The 21,103-nt window shown below is 41.5% G+C and overlaps 1 long non-coding RNA gene across 5 annotated transcripts in view; it reads left to right on the forward strand.

Moving 5' to 3' along the window:
* LOC135232414 (uncharacterized) overlaps positions 1-21,103 on the forward strand; it is a 74,638-nt gene that overhangs the window by 24,322 nt on the left and 29,213 nt on the right. For 2 of the 5 annotated variants that reach the window (XR_010322922.1, XR_010322923.1), the window contains 4 exons: positions 8,809-8,881; positions 9,908-10,061; positions 10,158-10,306; positions 11,061-11,165. This is a non-coding gene — a long non-coding RNA (uncharacterized LOC135232414). Of the gene's footprint in view, positions 1-8,808; positions 8,882-9,907; positions 10,062-10,157; positions 10,307-11,060; positions 11,166-19,965; positions 20,251-21,103 lie in introns of all 5 variants that reach the window. The other 3 variants (XR_010322924.1, XR_010322925.1, XR_010322926.1) reach the window with 3 other exon arrangements.

Raw genomic sequence — 21,103 nt, forward strand, 5'->3', positions numbered from 1 at the left:
CAATGGAAAAGCTCAATATCATCAGCCAGAACAAGGCCAGGGTGGACTGTGAAACAGACCATCAGTTGCTCATGTGCAAGTTGAAGTTGAAGTTGAAGAAAATAAGAACAAGTCCACGAGAGCCAAAATACAACCTTGAGCATATACCACCCGAATTTAGAGACCATCTCAAGAATAGATTTGACTCCTTGAATGCTAATGGCCGAAGACCAGACACGTTGTGCAATGACATCAAAGCCACCATGCCTGAAGAAAGCAAGAGGTCATTAAAAAGACAGGAAAGAAAAGACCAAAATGCATGTCAGAAGAGACTCTGAAACATGCTCTTGAACTCCGAGTACCTAAAGTGAAAGGAAGAAATGATGAAGTAAAAGAGCTAAAGAGAAGATTTCAAAGGGTGGTTCTAGAAGACAAAGGAAAGTATCATCATGACATGTGCAAAGACCTGGAGTTAGAAAACCAAAAGGGAAGAACACACTCAGCATTTCTCAAGCTAAAAGAACTAAAGAAAAAATTCAAGCCTCAAGTTGCAATAGAGAAAGAGTCTATGGGCAAAATACTGAACAACACAAGAAGCATCAAAAGAAGGTGGAAGGAATATGCAGAGTCATTATACCAAAAAGAATTCGTTGACATTCAACCATTTCAGGAGACAACATATGATCAGGAACCAATAGTACTGAAGGAAGAAGTCCAAGCTGCACTGCAGGTGTTGGCAAAACACAGAGCCCCAAGAATTGTCAGAATACCAATTGAGATGTTTCAACAAGTGGATATAGCGCTGTAAGTGCTCATTCGTCTATGCCAAGAAATTTGGAACACAGCTACCTGGCCAACCAACTGGAAGAGATCCATATTTATGCCTATTCCAAAGAAAGGTGATCCAACAGAATATGGAAATTTTCTATCTATATCATTAATATATCACACAAGTAAAATTTTGCAGAAGATCATTCAAAAGTGGTTGCAGCAGTACATTGACAGGGAACTGCCAGAAATTCAAGCCGGATTCAGAAGAGGATGTGGAACTAGGGGTATCATTGCTGATGTCAGATGAATCCTGGCTGAGAGCAGAGAATACCAGAAAGATGGTTACCTGTGTTTTATTGACTATGTGAAGGTATTAGACTGTGTGGATCATAACAAATTATGGATAACATTGCAAAGAATAGGAATTCCAGAACACTTAACTGTGCTCATGAGGAACTTGTACATAGATCAAGAGGCAGCCGTTAGAACAGAACAAGGGGATACTGTGTGGTCTGAAGCCAGGATAGATGTGGGTCAGGGTTGTATTCTTTCACCGTACTTATTCAGTCTGTATGCTGAGCAAATAATCTGAGAAGCTGGACTATATGAAGAAGAACAGGGCATCAGGATTGGAGGAAGACTCATTAACAAGCTGCCTTATGCAGATGACACAACCTTGCTTACTGAAAGTGAAGAGCACTTGAAGCATTCACTGGCTACCAAAGACTACAGCCTTCAGTACGGATTATACCTCAACATAAAAAAAACAAAATTCCTCACAACTGGACCAAAAAGCAGTATCATGATAAATTGAGAAAAGATTGAACTTTCAAGGATTTCCGTTTACTAAGATCCACAATCAACACCTGTGGAAGCAGCAGTCAAGAAATCAAATGACTCATTGTATTGGGCAAATCTTCTACAAAAGACCTCTTTAAAGTTTTAAAAAGCAAAGATGTCACCTTGAAAACTCAGGTGCGCCTGACCCAAGCCATGGTGTTTTAATCGCCTCGTATGCATGCTAAAGCTGGACAATGAATAAGGAAGATCGAAGAAGAGTTGATGCCTTTCAATTATGGTGTTGGCAAAGAATATTGAATATACCATGGAGTGCCAAAAGAACGAACAAGTCTGTCTTGGAGAAAGTACAGCCAGAATGCTCCTTAGGAGCAAGGATGGTGAGATATACTTTGGACATGTTATCAGAAGGAAGCAGTCCCTGGAGAAGGACATCATGCTTGGTAAAGCAGAGGCTCAGCAAAAAAGAGGAAGACCCCCAACGAAATGAACTGACATAGTGGCTGCAACAGTGAGCTCAAGCATAGTAAGGATTGTGAGGATGGCGTAGGACCGGGCAGTGTTTCATTGTGTTGTACATAGTGTTGCTGTGAGTCAGAACTGACTGGACAGCATCTAACAACAACAGCAACAACAACAACAACAGGTCCTGCCCATCTCTGCCTCCTCTGGATTTGCTATGGCACTGGCCAACATATGCTCAAATCCTATGTTGCAAGTCAGAGACCAATTGGAGAAGCATAGTGTTTGTAGTCTTGAGACCTAAATTCATATCATGGGTCCTCATTTTACAATGGGAATCCTCTCTGGTGTTTAAAAATCCTAAAAAAAAAAAAAAAATGTTGCCATCGAGTTGATTACGACTCAAGCGCCCAGGGAGTAGCTGGTGAATTCCAACTGCCAACTTATTGGTTAGCAGCCAGACTCTTAACCACTGTGCCAGGTTTCAGATATAAGAGTGGCTTCATGTACAAGGTGGTGAGGATCAATTGAGATAAGGCACCTGAAAGTGTGTTATACACAGGGAGATGTGGTTAGTATTACTGGGAATGTATCTTCTCATAAAATGTCCCAGCCTTCATGACCTTCCTTTAAGTGTTCCCAAAGAGCCTAACCTCCGTCGTGCCTTTCCAAGATCTCCTTGTCTGAAAGCTGCAGGATAATCTCAGGTGTCCGTGACGACTAGGGCACTCACATGAGAAAGCAGGAAAGAACCTCTGTATCAGATCTTCAGGGATGGTGCCTCTAGGCCAGGGACTTGAAGCACTGCCAACGTTGGTAGACCTCGTAAACACTCTTGGGCTTACAGGAGGAGTCATCCAGCGAAGGCCTGGATTGTGTGGTGGTCAGGCTTTCCTCCCCAGAAGAAGCATGTTGGCCTGGCCGAGCCTTCACTTGGGGGAAAATGGAGGCCAGCTGGGCAGCTGATGGTGGAGCTTGAAGAGAAAGAGCTGGGGGCCAATCTCCCCTACAAGCCTGAGTACCCACAAAAGAAGTGTCAGGGATCATTTGCTGCAGCTCAGAGGCTGCCTCAAATGGGGGTGGAGCATGTGCAACAGCCCCACGGGGAGCCCCCGGGGCACTCCAGTTGGGACCTGCACCATGACAAAGCTCCGAGTTTCACGGAGCTCTGCTGATCTCCCTTCTGTCCTGACTCGGACAATAACCTTGCCAGGCCCAGCCCCACGGGGGCCAGAATCCCCAACACTTGGCACCAGCAGTGTCCTGGGGAAAGCAGAGAGCCCCAGAGAGGTGCCAGGAGGGCGTGATGAAGTCATGAGGGGCAGCGGGTGCCGCTCCCAATGTGTTCGGTGTGGGGGTCCGGGATTGGGTAGGGGAAAGGGCAGTGCAGTGGAAGGAGACATGGAGGCCCCAGGATTCGTGGTCCCAGCACTGGAGTTACTGATGAGACAAAGAAAAAGGGTAAATGGAGGAGAAGGAAAGGCAACTAGGTGTTAAAAAAAAAAATTCCCTCCATGGTCACTGGGAATCAGCGCAATGAATCTCAACTGAATGAGCAGCTGTATGGAACAGGGAACTGGTGAAGGTGGCAAAAGTCCCTGGAGTGAATTAGATGTTCCTTCCTTCCAGTTGAGAAGTCTCCCTCTAGAGAACTTGTGAGAATTTCAGCCATACTCTCAGGCCTCTGCTAAGAAGGAACATACCCAAGCTACCACTGACTCTGAGAGCCTTTCCCAGGAAATATCTGGCAGACTCCCTGCAAGCCTCATAAACTGTCTCCAAGACACAGAACAGTGTTGGCACCCACTCTTTAGATAAACACCCTCAGCACGCTCACTAGCAGGGGAAGGACTATCTTTAGCCTTAGTTCTCGGCACCTACAGGTCTTTTATAAAGGAGAGAGTTTCAAAAGGGTATTCACTGCATCTTCATCTTCAGTCTACTTACTTACGCTCACTAATACTCTCTCTTCCTTTCCCACTTAATGTAACCAAACAAGAAACACTTAAGAAAAATTTCATGAAGATAATCCCATAAAACATCATGCCAAGCATAGGACTGCTTCTCCTAGCAGCAACCCCTGCAAACACTTATTACGGTGGCAGATTTTGGCCACTCTTTCCGCCTGCACATAGTAGTCCCTTCCACTATTCAGGAAGCCCTGTTCACAGGAGATGGGTCTGTGAAGTAGATGAGTTCCCCATAGTTTTGTACTATCACAGCAGCCTTGATTACAAAGGACTTGATAAGGGCTATGAAGTGGATGGGGGTGCCTGGAAGGATTTAAGTCACTGCTGGTCATGTTAAAATCTGGCATGGGAGACACTTAACATCCTATGTTCTTCTACTTTGAGCTCCCAGAAATAGAAACTACAGACCCACTGAGAACAAGGCACTGAGCCAGGTGCCTGGTGGGGCAGTGTTATATCTGGAATACATCTTTGTGCGCAACAACCTCATGAAGACTCTGGTCAAGAAGAATGGACACATGATGTGACTCTAATTCATCAGAATACCTGTCCCAGGACTTTTAATAATAATAGTGAGAGAACACCTGCCTAATTTTATCCTATACTTTTTTCCACTCTTTATTTTTTTATTTTTTATTTTTGGTTTCAACAAACAGAAATTTATTTTCTCACAGATTAGGAGGTTAGAAGTCTGAATTCAGGGTGCTGGCTCCAGGGGAAGGCTTTCTCTCTCTGTTGGCTCATTTGGGGTATGGGGGAGAGGTCCTTGTTGTTTTCAATTTCTGCTTCTTGGTTCCTTAGTGATCCTTGGAGCCCTGGTGGTATCGTGGTTAAGAGCTCAGCAGTTAACCAAAAGGTGGGAGGTTCGAATCTACCAGCTGCTCCTTGGAAACCCTATGGAGCAGTTCTACTTTGTCCTACAGGGTCGCAATGAGTCAGAATTTCTTGGTGAACTTCAAGTGTGGTTTGGCATCCATCTTCCTCTGTGCTTGCTTAATCTGCCTTTTACATCTCAAAAGAGATTGACTCAGGACACACCCTACACTAACACGCCTCATTAACATAACAAGGAAAATCCCTTCCTAAACGAGATTACTACCACAGGTATAAAAGCCAAACCAAACCTCAGAGAACCTATACCAAAAACCCGTTACCTTCCTGTCCAAGTCAACTCCTACAGCAACCGTACCTATATGGTGGAATTGCCCCATAGAGTTTCCCAGGAGTCCCTGGTGGATTTGAAGTGCTGACTTTTTTTTTAATTTTTGTTGAGCTTCAAGTGAACGTTTACAAATCAAGTCAGTCTGTCACGTATAAGTTTATATACACCTTACTCCATACTCCCACTGGCTCTCCCCCTAATGAGACAGCCCTTCCAGTCTCTCCTTTCGTGACAATTTTGCCAGCTTCCAACCATCTCTACCCTCCCATCCCTCCTCCAGACAGGAGATGCCAACACAGTCTCAAGTGTCCACCTGATACAAATAGCTCACTCTTCATCAGCATCTCTCTCCTACCCACTGTCCAGTCCCTTCCATGTCTGATGAGTTGTCTTTGGGAATGGTTCCTGTCCTGGGCCAACAGAAGGTTTGGGGACCATGACCGCCAGGATTCCTCTAGTCTCAGTCAGACCATTAAGTATGGTCTTTTTGTGAGAATTTGGCCTCTGTATCCCGCTGATCTCCTGCTCCCTCAGGGGTTCCCTGTTGTGCTCCCTGTCAGGGCAGTCATCAGTTGTGGCCAGGCACCAACTAGTTCTTCTGGTCACAGGATGATGTAAGTCTCTGATTCCTGTGGCCCTTTCTGTCTCTTGGGCTCATAGTTATCGGGTGACCTTGGTGTTCTTCATTCTCCTTTGATCCAGGTGGGTTGAGACCAATTGATGCATCTTAGATGACTGCTTGTTAGCATTTAAGACCCCAGACGCCACATTTCAAAGAGGGATGCAGAATGTTTTCATAATAGAATTATTTTGCCAATTGACTTAGAAGTCCCCTTAAACCATGGTCCCCAAACCCCTGCCCTTGCTCCGCTGACCTTTGAAGCATTCAGTTTATCCCGGAAACTTCTTTGCTTTTGCTCCAGTCCAGTTGAGCTGACCTTCCATGTATTGAGTATTGTCCTTCCCTTCACCTAAAGTAGTTCTTATCTACTAACTAATCAATAAAAAGCCCTCTCCCACCTTCCCTCCCCCCCACCTCGTAACCACAAAAGTATGTGTTCTTCTCAGTTTATACTATTTCTCAAGATCTTATAATAGTGGTCTTACACAATATTTGTCCTTTTGCATCTGACTAATTTCGCTCAGCATAATGCCTTCCAGGTTCCTCCATGTTATGAAATGTTTCACAGATTCGTCACTGTTCTTTATCAATGGGTAGTATTCCATTCTTTGAATATACCACAATTTATTTAACCATTCATCCATTGATGGACACCTTGGTTGCTTCCAGCTTTTTGCTATTGTAAACAGTGCTGCAATAAACATGGGTGTGCATATATCTCTTTGTGTGAAGGCTTTTATTTCTCTAGGGTATATTCCGAGGAGTGGGATTTCTGGGTTGTATGGTAGTTCTATTTCTAACTGTTTAAGAAAACGCCAGATAGATTTCCAACGTGGTTGTACCATTTAACCCTCCCGCCAGCAGTGTATAAGAGTTCCAATCTCTCCTCAGCCTCTCCAATATTTATTATTTTGTGTTTTTTGGATTCATGCCAGCCTTGTTGGAGTGAGGTGGAATCTCATCGTAGTTTTAATTTGCATTTCTCTAATGGCTAATGATTGAGAGCATTTTCTCATGTATCTGTTAGCTGCCTGAATATCTTCTTTAGTGAAGTGTGTGTTCATATCCTTTGCCCACTTCTTGATTGGGTTGTTTGTCTTTTTGTGGTTGAGTTTTGACAGAATCATGTAGATTTTAGAGATCAGGCGCTGGTCAGAGATGTCATAGCTGAAAATTCTTTCCCAGTCTGTCGGTGGTCTTTTTACTCTTTTGGTGAAGTCTTTAGATGAGCATAGGTGTTTGATTTTTAGGAGCTCCCAGTTATCTGGTTTCTCTTCATCATTTTTGGTAATGTTTTGTATTCTGTTTATGCCTTGAATTAGGGCTCCTAGGGTTGTCCCTATTTTTTCTTCTTGATCTTTATCGTTTTAGTCTTTATGTTTAGGTCTTTGATCCACTTGGAGTTAATTTTTATGCATGGTGTGAGGTATGGGTCCTGTTTCGTGTTTTTGCAAATGGATATCCAGTTATGCCAGCACCGTTTGTTAAAAAGGCTATCTTTTCCCCAATTAACTGACACTGGGCCTTTGTCAAATATCAGCTGCTCATATGTGGATGGATTTATATCTGGGTTCTCAATTCTGTTCCATTTGTCTATGTGCCTGTTGTTGTACCAGTACCAGGCTGTTTTGACTACTGTGGCTGTATAATAGGTTCTGAAATCAGGTAGAGTGAGGTCTCCCACTTTCTTGTTCTTTTTCGGTAATGATTTACTTATCTGAGGCTTCTTTCCCTTCCATATGAAGTTGGTGATTTGTTTCTCCATCACATTAAAAAATGTCATTGGAATTTGGATCGGAAGTACATTGTATGTATAGATGGCTTTTGGTAGAATAGACATTTTTACTATGTTAAGTCTTCCTATCCATGAGCAAGGTATGTTTTTCCACTTAAGTAGGTCCTTTTTAGTTTCTTGTAGTCGTACTTTGTAGTTTTCTTTATGTAGGTCTTTTACATCTTTCACTCCGGCATTCCACTGGAGAAGCAACCATACTCAGGTTCAGCTCCCTGACCATAAATACATAGTGAATGTGACCATCTGAACAGTAAAACAATGGCCTGAGGGTAGGTATCAGACAACATGAAGTTGTCTGAAGACCTGAGTTTCCACAAAAGGGAGAACAATCCAGAACAACTCAGGGAAACTCATGCTCTAATCTGAGTTGAAGTTACCCATCTGTTCAGCCCGTGTTGAATCACAGCAAACAGCTACCTGGACTGAAAGAGAAGGCATGTCTGGACTGGAAGGAGTCCAGAGGCTCTGGGTAGGGCAGTTGGAGTGACTTCCAGCCTAGCCCTTGGAGAGGGCCTTTTATTGTAAATTTTGCACAGATAACCCCACTTAACAGTTTTCCGGTTGAAATCATTTCTCCTCTACTGCCCCCATAAGATCTACTATAGTCTATTTCAAATCCTTCGGAATAAAATCATAAGCAATCTCCAGGTGCCTGAAGAAAATGACACAGGGCTTTGACTTTACCCCTCTACTCCCCCTGTCCCAATACCATGATATAATCCCACTGCTCTGTAAAACACATGTACAAGTGGCTTGTCTCCCTTCTAGATCAAGAATCAATACACTTGCTCTCATCCTTTCTCTATACCCAGTATATTTCCTCTGAGGTGTCTTGATAATACATCAAACGAGCCACTCTTTCTAATTTTTAAGATTTATCCCAAGCCTAAACCTGGTAGGATTCAGCAGTTATTTCTATCCAAAGCTTCCACGGTGTTTGAACAACCACTGTAAATGGAGCACCTCCATGCACACTTTCTGCTTCTCTAGAATCTGGCCATGTCTTAATTTTCTGCAGCCAGGAACTAGCTCTTTACATGCACCTGCTCTCTGCAGCTACTATGCACAAGTCTACCTACACATTAGCTTAGAAGATGGAGTAAGAAAAATTCAAGCTAAATTACAGAAAACTTTTTTTTTTTTTAATTATTGTCGGGTATTGACAAAAATTTGGAGACACTTCTTAAGACCTGAGCTTCTATCATGGAACAACCTGAAATAATTTTCAATTCAGACCTTTCTATTACAGGATCGATGAGTCAAATACTGTATCCAGGCACTCAAGAAAGGCAGGCTTCCTTGTTGCTTCCTCCCCTTATCAGGTAAGACAACCAATTATTTCCCACGATTCTTACAAAGGATTTTTGATGTTGAATTTGAATGAATTAGCACATGACCACTGATTTCAAAATTGCTTTGTGAATAAAGTACCCTGTCTCAATCCTGCATTCTTTTTTGAGTACATCGAAATCCTAGACAAATCCTAGACACCAGAAGCAGATATAATTAAATTATCTGAAATACAATTGATAAAGGCTGGCCGTTGCAGGAGGTAGCTAAAAGGCTTTTGGATCCCATGCTCTGACTATCCCTGTGGAAAAGTCCAGGGCTGCAGAGGAAAATCATCTCTCTACTTGCATTACTGGATGCAGAAGACGGATGATCTTCTACCCAATCACGTGGAAGTAGCAGAATGGCAGAATGGATTGTGTCCTGTTCATTGTGCTTTCATTTTCAGCCTGTGCACTTGGAGGCTCTTGGAGTTGGGTGTGAGGGGTCTTCAACAGTCATCCTATGGTGTGAGAAATGACACTAGTCCTGCAAATGATTGTAAAAAGAGGATCTAATGATTGAAGTATCTTCCCAAAACTATTCAAAGCCCATGTCAGTGAGTTAATTCTACTATCAGCCATAGCAATTCTGCATGTATCTTACAAAAGAAAGGAGAGGATAAAATTGCTCCCATGATGCCCCCATGTCAACTGAAATCAACTCAGATTGTCCAGTATCTTCATGAAATCTCTAAGAAAAACTTTTAAAAGAAACATTCATGAGCGAGTGAACATTTATTGAAAAACTTCTATGTATTAAAAAAATGCACTAAGAAAAATAGTTCAGTGAATAAATGTACTACGAAATACAATAGAAATGGAGTCAGGAAAAGCTATGTCTTAGTGTTTCCCAGGTCTACAGTTTTTGCCAGAGCTGCTATTCAATGAAACATTTCAAATGAAAAGGAAAATACCATTTTTTGAAAGGCCATTAATAAGAACAAAATGAATGTGGTCAAAGTGTATATAAGCAATCCAATTTGAGGATGCTAATTTTTTTTTTTTTTTTATGCTTAGGTTGAGCTCTCTAAATGTTTTACTGAGGGTCATATCTAAGTGCATGGAATTGTTAGTTTTAGAAGTCATAAGTGGTCGTTTCGGGCACATTTTTACAGATGAATGGGTAAGAATCCTATCTCCATGGATCACACTCAAAAAGCAAACAATAAAGGTACATTATTTCACTCTGAATGTTTAGACAAAAAATTATACTTGGACCAAGTAGACTTAGGAGGCTCCTGATCTGTTTTTTTTTTTTTTTTTTTAGAAGATGCCATCTAGAGGCTTGTGGGGACCAGGGGCCTACGTCTGCACCAGGGATCGGAAGATGTTGGACTGAACTCGGCAGTCCCATGAAAGGGCCACCCCTCAGAACTGGAGTTCTTTCTAGAGTCAAAGAGCACCAGTGACCAGTAGGTAGGGAAAACACAGTGTTAGCACACTGGGCTGGGAAGAAAGGGCCCCAAGAACCCTGAGTTGATGGGACCTCAGTTGGCTGAAGAAAAGCCAGATGCAGCCTTAAACAGCCAGAATCCCTCCAGTGCGGTTGTGGGTGGGATGGACCTTCTGATGTGACCCTGTGCTGAGAGGGGTGAAATGTAGGTGAAGATCTTGGTCATACCTGAGCAGGTATATGGGGCTGGGCCTAGCTCTGGTGGGTCAGAGGAGCTGACAGGTAAGGGAGATGAGGAGCTGGGTCTGTGTTCCTTGAACAATCTAGAGAAAATGACAGATCCCTCCTTTTAGTAGGGCTTCCCAGCCACACCCCTTGTCTCTTCTGTCAGAGGAGGCTTCAGGACCCCGAAGAAAGAATGGCTTGGGTTTCCAGTGGTGCTTCTCATCTCTTGGTTCTGATCCCCACCTTCCCAGGCAGGCTTGGTGCCAGTTCTGTGGAAGTGGGAGAAACGTGGCAGGGGCTGGGGTCAGTTAAGTGACAGAGGACGGCATGGGGAAGCCCTGTCACTGAGGGAGGGTGAGGAGGGTGGATCTAGAGACCATGGGGAAGCACACCTGTAAAGAGACATGACTGTTACTTTCCTGAGCCCTTAGATATGTTCTCTTTTCTCTTCTGAAGCCTCACGATGCTGCTAGCACCAGGAATCCCGTCTCAGCTTCATGTTTATCTGATAGGATGACCTGATCTTCTTTATTTTCCCTATGTCATGTTCAGCTTCAGACCCACTGGAGGATGTCAAGTGATCATGGTGGTTTCAGTTGACTCCACACATGCCTCTTACTTCCCTTGGACCCACCCTAGGACTCCTGTGTTTTAATGGTGAGTTTCTTTATGCCTCTTCTTATGTTGAATTCTATTTCCAACAAGTGTGCTGACATCACTTTCTTGAATGCTGCAGTAACTGCTTCTCTGTAGTACAAATGGATTCTTTGTGGCCCTCACCTCCCCTTCATATTTTATCACAAACACAATAACATGTTGCACTAAGTATATATTGTTTTGTTGGCAAAATGGTACTCTACCTGCTTTTATGTTTAAAAGATTCTTGAGTTTGTGTGCTTTGCTTTGTTTTTAAATGATAAGGCTTGGATCCTGAGATTTAGGGGAGAGGAACAGGAATGTCTCAGCATCTAGACCCAGGACTGAAAATTCCCCAGCCAGGTTTCATGAAGGAAATTGTTGGAGGGGCTGATGTTGGACTGAGGCGGTTGTTCTAGGGCCAATATTTCATGACATGTATGTCATGGGATGGGAAGAGAATGTACCTGGAGAATTGAGTTCTCCTGATACGGAGCTAAGTGAAGCATGCCCAGTTGTGCCCTGGATCCTGGATCATCCAGGGAGGTGGGTCAAGGAGGCAGAGCCCAGAGCACCACAGCATAGGGAGTCAAGCAGAGCATGTGTGTTCTCTGGGCGAAGCCACTGTAGTCAGCATCTAACTGCCCATCAGTAGTGGCTAACTTTCTTTTTATAGTGAGAAGCTCCCTCCCCTGATTTAATGTGAGCAGAGAGAAGGCAGCCCTCCAAAGGGCAGAAGGCAGTCCTCTTCAAAATGCTGGGTAAAAGAAATTCTCCCAGGCTTCTCACCACCTGTGCCCTCAGGTCCCAGAATGGGGACTGCCAAAGTCAGTGGGTTCTGAAGCTGTTCCTGATACAGGAACGGAAAGACAACAGTGGAAAAATAGAGATATGAACCCACAACCCAGAGAGACGAATCAAATCATTCATTTCTGTACAATTTACTGAGTTTCAGTTAAGTCCAAAGAAGAACAATAATATATATATGGAAACCCTGGTGGTGTAGTGGTTAAGTGCTACAGCTGCTAAGCAAAGGGTTGGCAGTTCTTATCCACTAGGCGCTCCTTGGAAACTTTATAGGGCAGTTCTAGTCTGTCCCGTAGGATCGCTATAAGTCAGAATTAACTCAACAGCAACGGGTTTTCTTCATGGGTATATATATAAAATACATGCATATATGTAAAACACATTCATATATATATATGGCAGCATACTTGTAGTCAACATATATTTTTACAACTCAATGATAAGAAGATAAGTACAAAAAATGGGCAAAACATTTGTATGCACACTTAACCAAAAAAAGATATATAAATGAATAATAGGCAGCTAGAAATATACTTAATCTCACTAATTATCAGGAGCATACAAATTGAAAGTAAATCAACATACCAGTAGAAATCTGATATAATGGTTAAAATAAAAAAGACAGACAATACAAAATGTTGGGGAGGATGTGAAGCAACTGGAACGTCTGTACATTTCTTGGAGAATCATGAAAGGGTCCAGATTCTTTGGAAAATGGTTTCACTGTGTCATAAATTTAAACATACACTTACCATACACCCAACAGTCCCACTTCTAGATATTTCATTAAGAGAAATGATAAAGAATATTCATAGCAACCTATTCATGGTACTCAAAACAGGTAAACAACCAAATTTCCATCAGCTGGTAGACCAATAAGCAAATCGTGGTGTCCTCATATGCCATGGATTGAATTGTGTCCTCCCAAAATATGTGTGTCCATTTGGCTAAGTCATGATTCCCAGTATTGTATGATTGTCCATTTTGTCATCTGATGTGATTTTCCCGTGTGTTGTAAATCTACCTCTGTGATGTTAATGAGGAAGGATAGGCAGCAGTTATGTTAATGCGGCAGAACTCAATCTACAAGATTGGATTGTGTCTTGAGCTAATCTCTTCTAAGATGTAAAAGAGACAAGTGAGCAGAGAGACAGGAGGACCTCATACCACCAAGAAAGCAGTGCTGGGAGCAGAGCAAGTCCTTTGATTCCAGGGTTCCCGTGCAGAGAAGCTCCTAGTCCAGGGGAAGACTGATGACAAAGACCTTCCTCCAGAGCCGACAGAGAGCGAAAGCCTTCCTCTGGAGCTGGCTCCCTGAATTTTACAACTCCGTCTAGCCTACTAGACTGTGACAGAATAAACTTCTGTTGGTTAAAGCCATCCACTTGTGGCATTTCTGTTACATCAGCACTAGATGACTAAGACACCATACAATGGAAAACTACTGAGCAATTAAAGAGAAAAACTATTAATTCAAGCAAAAACCTGGAAGAATCTCAAGTATGTTATGCTCATGGAAAGAAGCCATAGGCAAAAGGCTATATAATTTGATTTATATTATCTTCTGTAACTGGCAAGACTATATTTATAGAAAGCTGATGGGGATTGACTCAGGTCAGGGGAAATTAACTGCAAAAGGGCATGAACGAACTTTGGGTTGTTGGAAATGCTTATTTCTTGATTGTGGTGATGCTGCTTCAGCTGTCTTAGGCCGGGTTCTCTAGAGAAGCAAAACCAGCGAAGCATATAAATATATATGCAGAGAGATTTATATCAAGGAAATGGCTCCTGTAGTTTTCAGAGGCTGTAACATCCCAAGTCCTCGGGACGGGAAAGAGGCTTCTCCTGACCCAAGTAGCCCTAGGGGTTGATGAACACCAAATCAGCAGACCAGAGAGCAGGGTTTTGCTTACAGGCTGTGAAGATCAATGAATCTCAATATTGGCAGCAAGACCGCAGGTAAGCTGCTAGCTCAAGTCCCAAGAACCAGGGTTCAGACAAACAGGAGCCAGCTGCAGGATCCAGAACAGGCAAAAAGCCCTGGCAAGGAGAGCAGGAAGGACTAGGCAGGGGAGGGCAGAGAGATAAAGGCTGAGGGGATGCCACAGGCCCTGCCCCACCAGTACCACTAACAGCAAAATCCCATCGTGGGGGTGATCAGGTATCAAACCTCAACAGAGAAGTGATTACAACATTGTATGGACTGCCAAAACACTGAGAATCATGGCCCCGCCAAGTTGCCATACGATCTTAACCATCACAAACTGTATACAATTATCCAAACTGATCAAAGTGTGTATTTAAAATGGGTGCCATTTTATTATATGTGAATTATACATCAATAAATCTGGGGTGAAAAAGCCAGAAATTTATCTTTATTGTGCTGCAGAGACAACTTGTCAAAGAGTGAGAGAACACAGGATTTGTAATTATGTAGATCTTTTTTATTGTACTTTAAGTGAAAGTTTATAGTTCACATCAGTTTCTTATACAAAAACTTACGCACACATGGTTATGTGGCCCTAGTTGCACTCTCTATAATGTGACAGCACAGCCCTCCTCTCGACCTTATATTTCCAGTGTCTATTATTCAACCAGCTTCTGTCCCCCTCTGCCTTCTCACCTCGCCTCTGGACAGGAACTGCCCACTTAGTCTCATATGTCTACTTGAGCTAAAAAGCACTGTCCTCACCAGTATCATTTTATGTTTTGTGGTCCAGACTGATCTTTGTGTGAAGAGTTGGCTTCAGGAATGCTTTCAGTTTAGGGCTAACAGAGAGTCCAGGGGCCATATCCTCAGGGGTCCCTTCAGTCTCAGACTATTAAATCTGGTCTTTTTACTAGAATTTGAGTTCTGTGCCCCACTTTTCTCCTGCTCCATCAGGGACTCTCTATTGTGTTCCCTGTCGGGGTGCTCATTGGTGGTACCTGGGCACCATCTAGTTCTGGTCTCATGCTGATGGAGTCTCTGGTTTATGTGGTCCTTTCTGTCTGTTGGTCTCATATTTTCCTTGTGTCCTTAGTGTTCTTCCTTCTCCTTTGTTCCAGGTGGGTTGAGACCAATTCATGCATCTTAGATGGCTGCTTGCTAGCTTTTAAGACCCCAGACGCCACTCACCAAAGTGAAATGCAGAATGTTTTCTTATTATACTCTGTTATGCCAAGTGACCTAAATGTACCCTGAAACCATGGTCCCCAGACACATGTCCCTGCTACACTGTCTCTTGAAATGTCTTGTTGTGTTCACGGAACTTCTTAGCTTTTGGATTAGTCCAGTTGTGCGACTTCCCCTGCATTGTGTGTTGTCCTTCCCTTCACCTAAAATTCTTGTCTACTATCTAATTTTTTTTAACTATCTAATTACTGAATACCCCTCTCCCTCCCTCCCCACTCTCGTAACCATCGAATAATGTTTTTTCTGTGTTTAACTTTTCTTTGAGTTCTTATAATAGTGGTCTCATACAAAATTTGTCCTTTTGGGACTGACTTATTTCACTCAGCATAATCCCTTCCAGATTCCTCCATGTTATGAGATGTTTCACGGATTCACTGTTGTTCTTTACCTTTGTGTAGTATTCCACTGTGTGAGCATACCATAATTTGTTTATCCATTCATCCGTTGTTAGGCACCTTGGTTTTTTCCATGTTTTTGCTGTTGTGAAGTGTGCTGCAGTGAACATGGGTATGCATATATCTATTTGTGTGAAGGCTCTTATTTCTCTAGGATATATTCCAAGGAGTGGGATTGGTGGATCATATGGCAGTTCTATTTCCAACTTTTTAAGAAAGCACCAAATAAATTTCCAAAGCGGTTGTAGCATTTTACATTCCCACCAGCAATGTGTAAGTGTTCCAGTCTCTCCACAAGCTCTTGAACATTGATTATTTTGTGACTTTTGGATTAAAGCCACCCTTGTTGGAGTGAGATGGAATCTCATTGTAGTTTTGATTTGCATTTCTCTAATGCCTAATGATCGTGAGCATTTCTTCATGTATCTGTTAGCTGCCTGAATGTCTTCTTTGGTGAAGTGCCTGTTCATATTCTTTGCCCATTTTTTAATTGGGTTATTTGTCTTTTTGTTATCGAGGTTTTGCAGTACCTTGTAAATTTTAGAGATTAGAGGCTGACTGGATTAGTCATAAGCTAAAATTTTGCCTATTCTGCAGGGTTTGTCATCTCCTAAATTTTTTTCCTAGTCTTTTTACTCTTTTGGTGAAGTCTTTGGACGGGCATAGGTGTTTGATTTTTAGGAGCTCCCAGTTATCTAGTTTCTCTTCTGGTGTTTATGCATTGTTAGCAATGTTTTGTGTTTTATTTATGCCATGTATTAGGGCTCCTAGCCTTGTCCCTGTTTTTTCTCCCATGATCTTTATCGCTTTAGATTTTATGTTTTGGTCTTTGATCCATTTTAAGTTATTTTTTATGCATGCTGTGAGGTATGGGTCTTGTTTCCTTTTTTTGCAGATGGATATCCAGTTAGGCCAGTACCATTTGTTAAAGAGACTGTCTTTTCCCCATTTAATGGACTTTGGGCCTTTGTCAAATATCAGCTGCTTATATGTGCGTGGATTTATGTGTGGATTCTCAGTTCTGTTCCATTGGTCTATGTATCTGTTCTTGTACCAGTACCAGGCTGTTTGACTACTGTGGTGGTATAATGTGTTCTAAAATCAGGTAGTGTATGTCCTCCCACTTTATTCTTTTTCAGTAATGCTTTACTTATCAGGGCCTCCTCCGTTTCCATATGAAGTTGGTGTTTTTTTTCTCCATCTCTTTAAAAAATGCCATTGGAATTTGCATTTGGCTTACATTGTATCTATAGATCACTTTGGGTACAATAGATATTTTCAGAATGTTGAGTCTTCCTATCCATGAGCAAAGTATGTTTTTCTACTTATGTAGGTTTCTTTTGGTTTATTGCAGTAGTGCCTTGTAGTTTTCTTTGTATAGATCTTTTACATCTCTACTTAGATTTATGCCTAAATATTTTATCTTCTTGGGGACTACTTTAAATGGTATTGATTTGGTGACTTCCTCTTCGAAATTCTCTTTGATGGTGTAGAGGAATCTGACTGATTTTTGTATGTTTATCTTGTATCCTGATGCTTTTCTGAACTCTTCTATTAGCTCCAGTAGTTTTCTTGTGGATTCTTCAGGGTTTTCTGTGTATAAGATCATATCATCTGCAAATAGAGATACTTTTACTTCTTCCTTACCAATTTGGATGCCCTTTATTTCTTTTTATAGTCTAATTGCTCTGGCTAGGACCTCTAGCACAATGCTGAATAAGAGTGGTGATAAAGGGCATCCTTGTGTGGTTCCGGTTCTCAAGGGGAATGCTTTGTATGAATGCCCTTTATGATGTTGAGGAATTTCCCTTCTATTCCTATTTTGCTGAGAGTTTTCATCATGAATGTGTGTTGGACTTCCTCTGATGCCCTTTCTGCATAAGATCATGTGGTTCTTGTCTTTTGTTTTATTTATGCGGTGGATTACATTGATTGTTTTTCTAAAGTCAAGCCATCCCTGCATACCTGGTATGAATCCCACTTGGTTATGGTGAATTATTTTTTTGATATGTTGTTGTATTCTATTGGCTAGAATTTTGTTGACAATTTTTGCATCTGTGTTCATGAGGGGTATTGGTCTGTAATTTTCTTTTTTTGTGGTGTCTTTACCTGCTTTTAGTATCAGGGTTATGCAGGCTTCATAGAATGATTTTGACAGTATTCCATCCTTTTCTATTTTACCTTTAATAGTACTGGTGTTAACTCTTCTCTGAAAGTTTGGTAGAATTCTCCAATGATGCTGTCAGGCCTAGGGCATTTTTTTTTTAGTTGTGAGTTTTAAAATTACCATTTCTATCTCTTCTTTTTTTATAGGTTTGTCGTTCTACCTCTGTTTGTGTTAGTTGAGGTAGGTAGTGTGTTTCTAGAAATTTGTCCACTTCCTCTAGCTTTTCAAATTTGTTAGACTGCAATTTTTCATAGTATTCTGTTCCGGTTCTTTGAATTTCAGTTGGGTCTGTTGCAATATCGCCCATCTCATTTCTTATTCATCTTATTTGCTTCCTTACCTGTTTTTCTTTTGTTAGTTTGGCCAATGGTTTATTGGCTTTATTGATCTTTTCAAAGAACCAGGTTTTGGTTTTGTTAACTCTTTCAATTGTTTTTCTATTCTCTATTTCATTTAGCTCTGTGCTAATTTTAATTATTTGCTTTTTTCTGCTGCCTGAGGACTTGTTTTGCTGTTCTCTTTCTATTTGGTCTAGTTTCAGGGTTAATTCTTTAAGTTTGGTCCTTTCTTCTTTTTGGATATGTGATTTATTGCTATAAAATGACCTCTGAGCACTGGTTTTGCTGTGTCCGAAAGGTTCTGGTAGGATGTTTTCATTCTCATTTGCGTCTATGAATTTCTTTTTTCCATCCTTAATTTTTTGTATAACCCAATGGTTTTTTTTAGCAAGGTGTTGTTCAGTCTCCATGTGTTTGATTTTTTTTCCTCTCTTTTTCTTGTATTGATTTCTACCTTTATGGTTTATGGTCAGAAAAGATGCTTTATTATATTTTGATGCTTTGGAATCTGTTAAGTCTTGATTTATGGCCTAATATGTGGTCTGTTTTGGAAGATGTTCCATGTGCATTGGAAAAGAAAGCATACTTGGCTGCTGTTGTGTGCAATGTGCTGTATATCTCTATGAGGTCAAGTTGGTTGATTGTGTCATTTAGATCTTCCATGCCTTTATTGAGTTTCTTTCTGGATGTTCTGTCCTTCACTAAAAGTGGTGTGTTGAAGTCTCCTACTATTACTGCAGAGCTGTCTCTTTTTTCAATGCTGTTAGATTTGTCTTATGTATTTTGGAGCCCAGTCGTTGGGTACATAAATATTTATTATGATCATGTCCTCCTGGTATATTAACCTTTTAATCATTATATAGTGTCCTTCCTTATCCCTTGTGGTGGGTTTCAATTTAAAGTCTATTTTGTCAAAGATTAATATTGCCACTTCTGCTCTTTTTTTATTGTCATTTGCATGATATATTTTTTTCCATCCTTTGAGTTTTAATTTGTTTGTGTCTTTAAGTCTAAGGTGTGTCTCTTGTAGACAGCATATAGACGGATAGTGTTTTTTTTTTTTTTATGCATTCCACCACTCTCTGTATCTTTATTGGTGCATTTCATCCATTACATTCAGCGTAATTGTTGATAGGGATGAGTTTGGTGCTGTCATTTTGATGTCTTTTTTTGTGTGTTGTTGACAGTTTCTTTACTTAATTTTCTGTGGTCGTTTTTCTTTATATATTTTCTTTTCTTTTTCATTGCTAATTTTGTATATGCTGAGTTTTTATGTTTTCTCTTTTTTTATTTTTATATGTTGGATTGTTAGTTTTCTTTGTGGTTACCTTAATATTTACCCCTGTATTTCTAAGTTTAAACCAAAGTTATTTTTTTATACACCTTATCTTCCTCTCCTTATGAGAGATCTATGACTACATTTTTTAGTCCCTCTTTTTTTGTTTTAGCGTTGTCATCTTTTGCATAATTGTCTCTGTTTCCCTGTTTTGACCATTTTAGCTTTGATTTATTTTTGTGATTTCTCTATCTGGGTTGTTATCTGGTTGCTCTGTCCTGTGTTCTAGTTTTGGGCTGTTATGTGATATTATTGATTTCCTAACTGGAGGACTCCCTTTAGTATTTCTTGTCATTTTGATTTGGCTTTTGTAAATTCCCTAAACTTCTCTTTGTCTGGAAATGTCCTAATTTTGCCATCATATATAACTATGTGGCTTTTGAAGCCAACCCTGAGACATCCTCTTACTGTCTTACTGGATATGTGACCCCGGATGAGTTGTGCCTTCTGTGTACAGTGGGGATGACCCCTACGTCATGGGGTGGTTATAACATTTATTTATATAAGTCTGTAACATACCTTGCAGAAGGACTCTGGGTAAAGAGATTAAACAAATAGTTATTAATATTCCTATTATTGTTATTATTTATGTTATTTCCCTAGCCCCAGTGAAAACTAGGATGCTGTTCCTGCCCTATGAAATGCACAGCCCAGAGGAGAAACAGACACAGAAACCCTGTAGAACAGAGTGACATGGCTGGGACAGGATAAAGAAAAAATGAAGCTGGACGTGACCTCAGAAATAGTGATGGTCAGCCCTAGGAACCTCCTTGAGACCCAGGAACACGTTGCTGGGGAAGCCTCTTTCTCTGCCCGGTCTACATTCCCACAGAATCTTGTCCCAAACACTCCAGCCTTCCCTGGGTTCTCTTCTTAACACTTTCACAGGTAAAATAACGGACATCCCTTGGTGAGGCCCTATTCTGGGTTGTATTTTCCATACACAGTCTCTGCCACTTGAAAGAGCTATCCAAATAAAATATGATTATTTTCATCTTACTGATAAGAAAGCTCAGGCTCAGACACTGTAGTTCACAAAGGCAGCAAATAACAGAGCTTAGACTGAAATTCCGCTATGACTAACCCTGAATCTAGACTTCTGCTGCATCTTTCTTCTTCCATACTCTACGTGATACACTTGCACCTCCTGGTGCCAGCACTCACTCCCAGGTGTGTGGATGGGAAGGCATTCTGCAGAAGACAGGGAGTTAGATGTTAACAGGAATTCAGAGAAGCTTGGTGCAAAAGCCACATCCACCACACAAATGGAAGTGGAGAATCATCTTAGGGACCAGCTGTATAGGAATCTGTTCTTGCAAGTGGTCAGGGCACCCTTGTTTCTTGTTCCCCCTAAATGTGGCCAACTATGGATCCTAGACTCATTGACCCTCACTCTAGATTCTTTCTATGTTCCCTGGATGCTGACCCCACTCTCCTCTTCCCAGTCCATGGCACCAACAGAAAATGTCAGCAAGTCACAGAGAATGTCTCCTGATGGTCTGGAAAGGCTGGAGAGTGGTCTCAGAGCTGCAGACTACACACTGGGATTACTTTTCCTGAGGTCAGATGCATTGATTGAGGGCTCGGCAGGGAGGATTGCCTAGAATTTGTTGGCAATACTACCATCTCTCAACGGAAAAAAAAGTAATCCTTAGCTCTGTACTTAGGGCCCCTCTGGTCAGGCCTTTAGGAGCCACTAACTGGTCTGCCGCACAAGAATCGATGGGAAAAAAAAGTTTCG

The sequence above is a fragment of the Loxodonta africana genome, chromosome 9, assembly GCF_030014295.1.
Source record: "Loxodonta africana isolate mLoxAfr1 chromosome 9, mLoxAfr1.hap2, whole genome shotgun sequence".
Taxonomy (NCBI): Eukaryota; Metazoa; Chordata; class Mammalia; order Proboscidea; family Elephantidae; genus Loxodonta; species Loxodonta africana.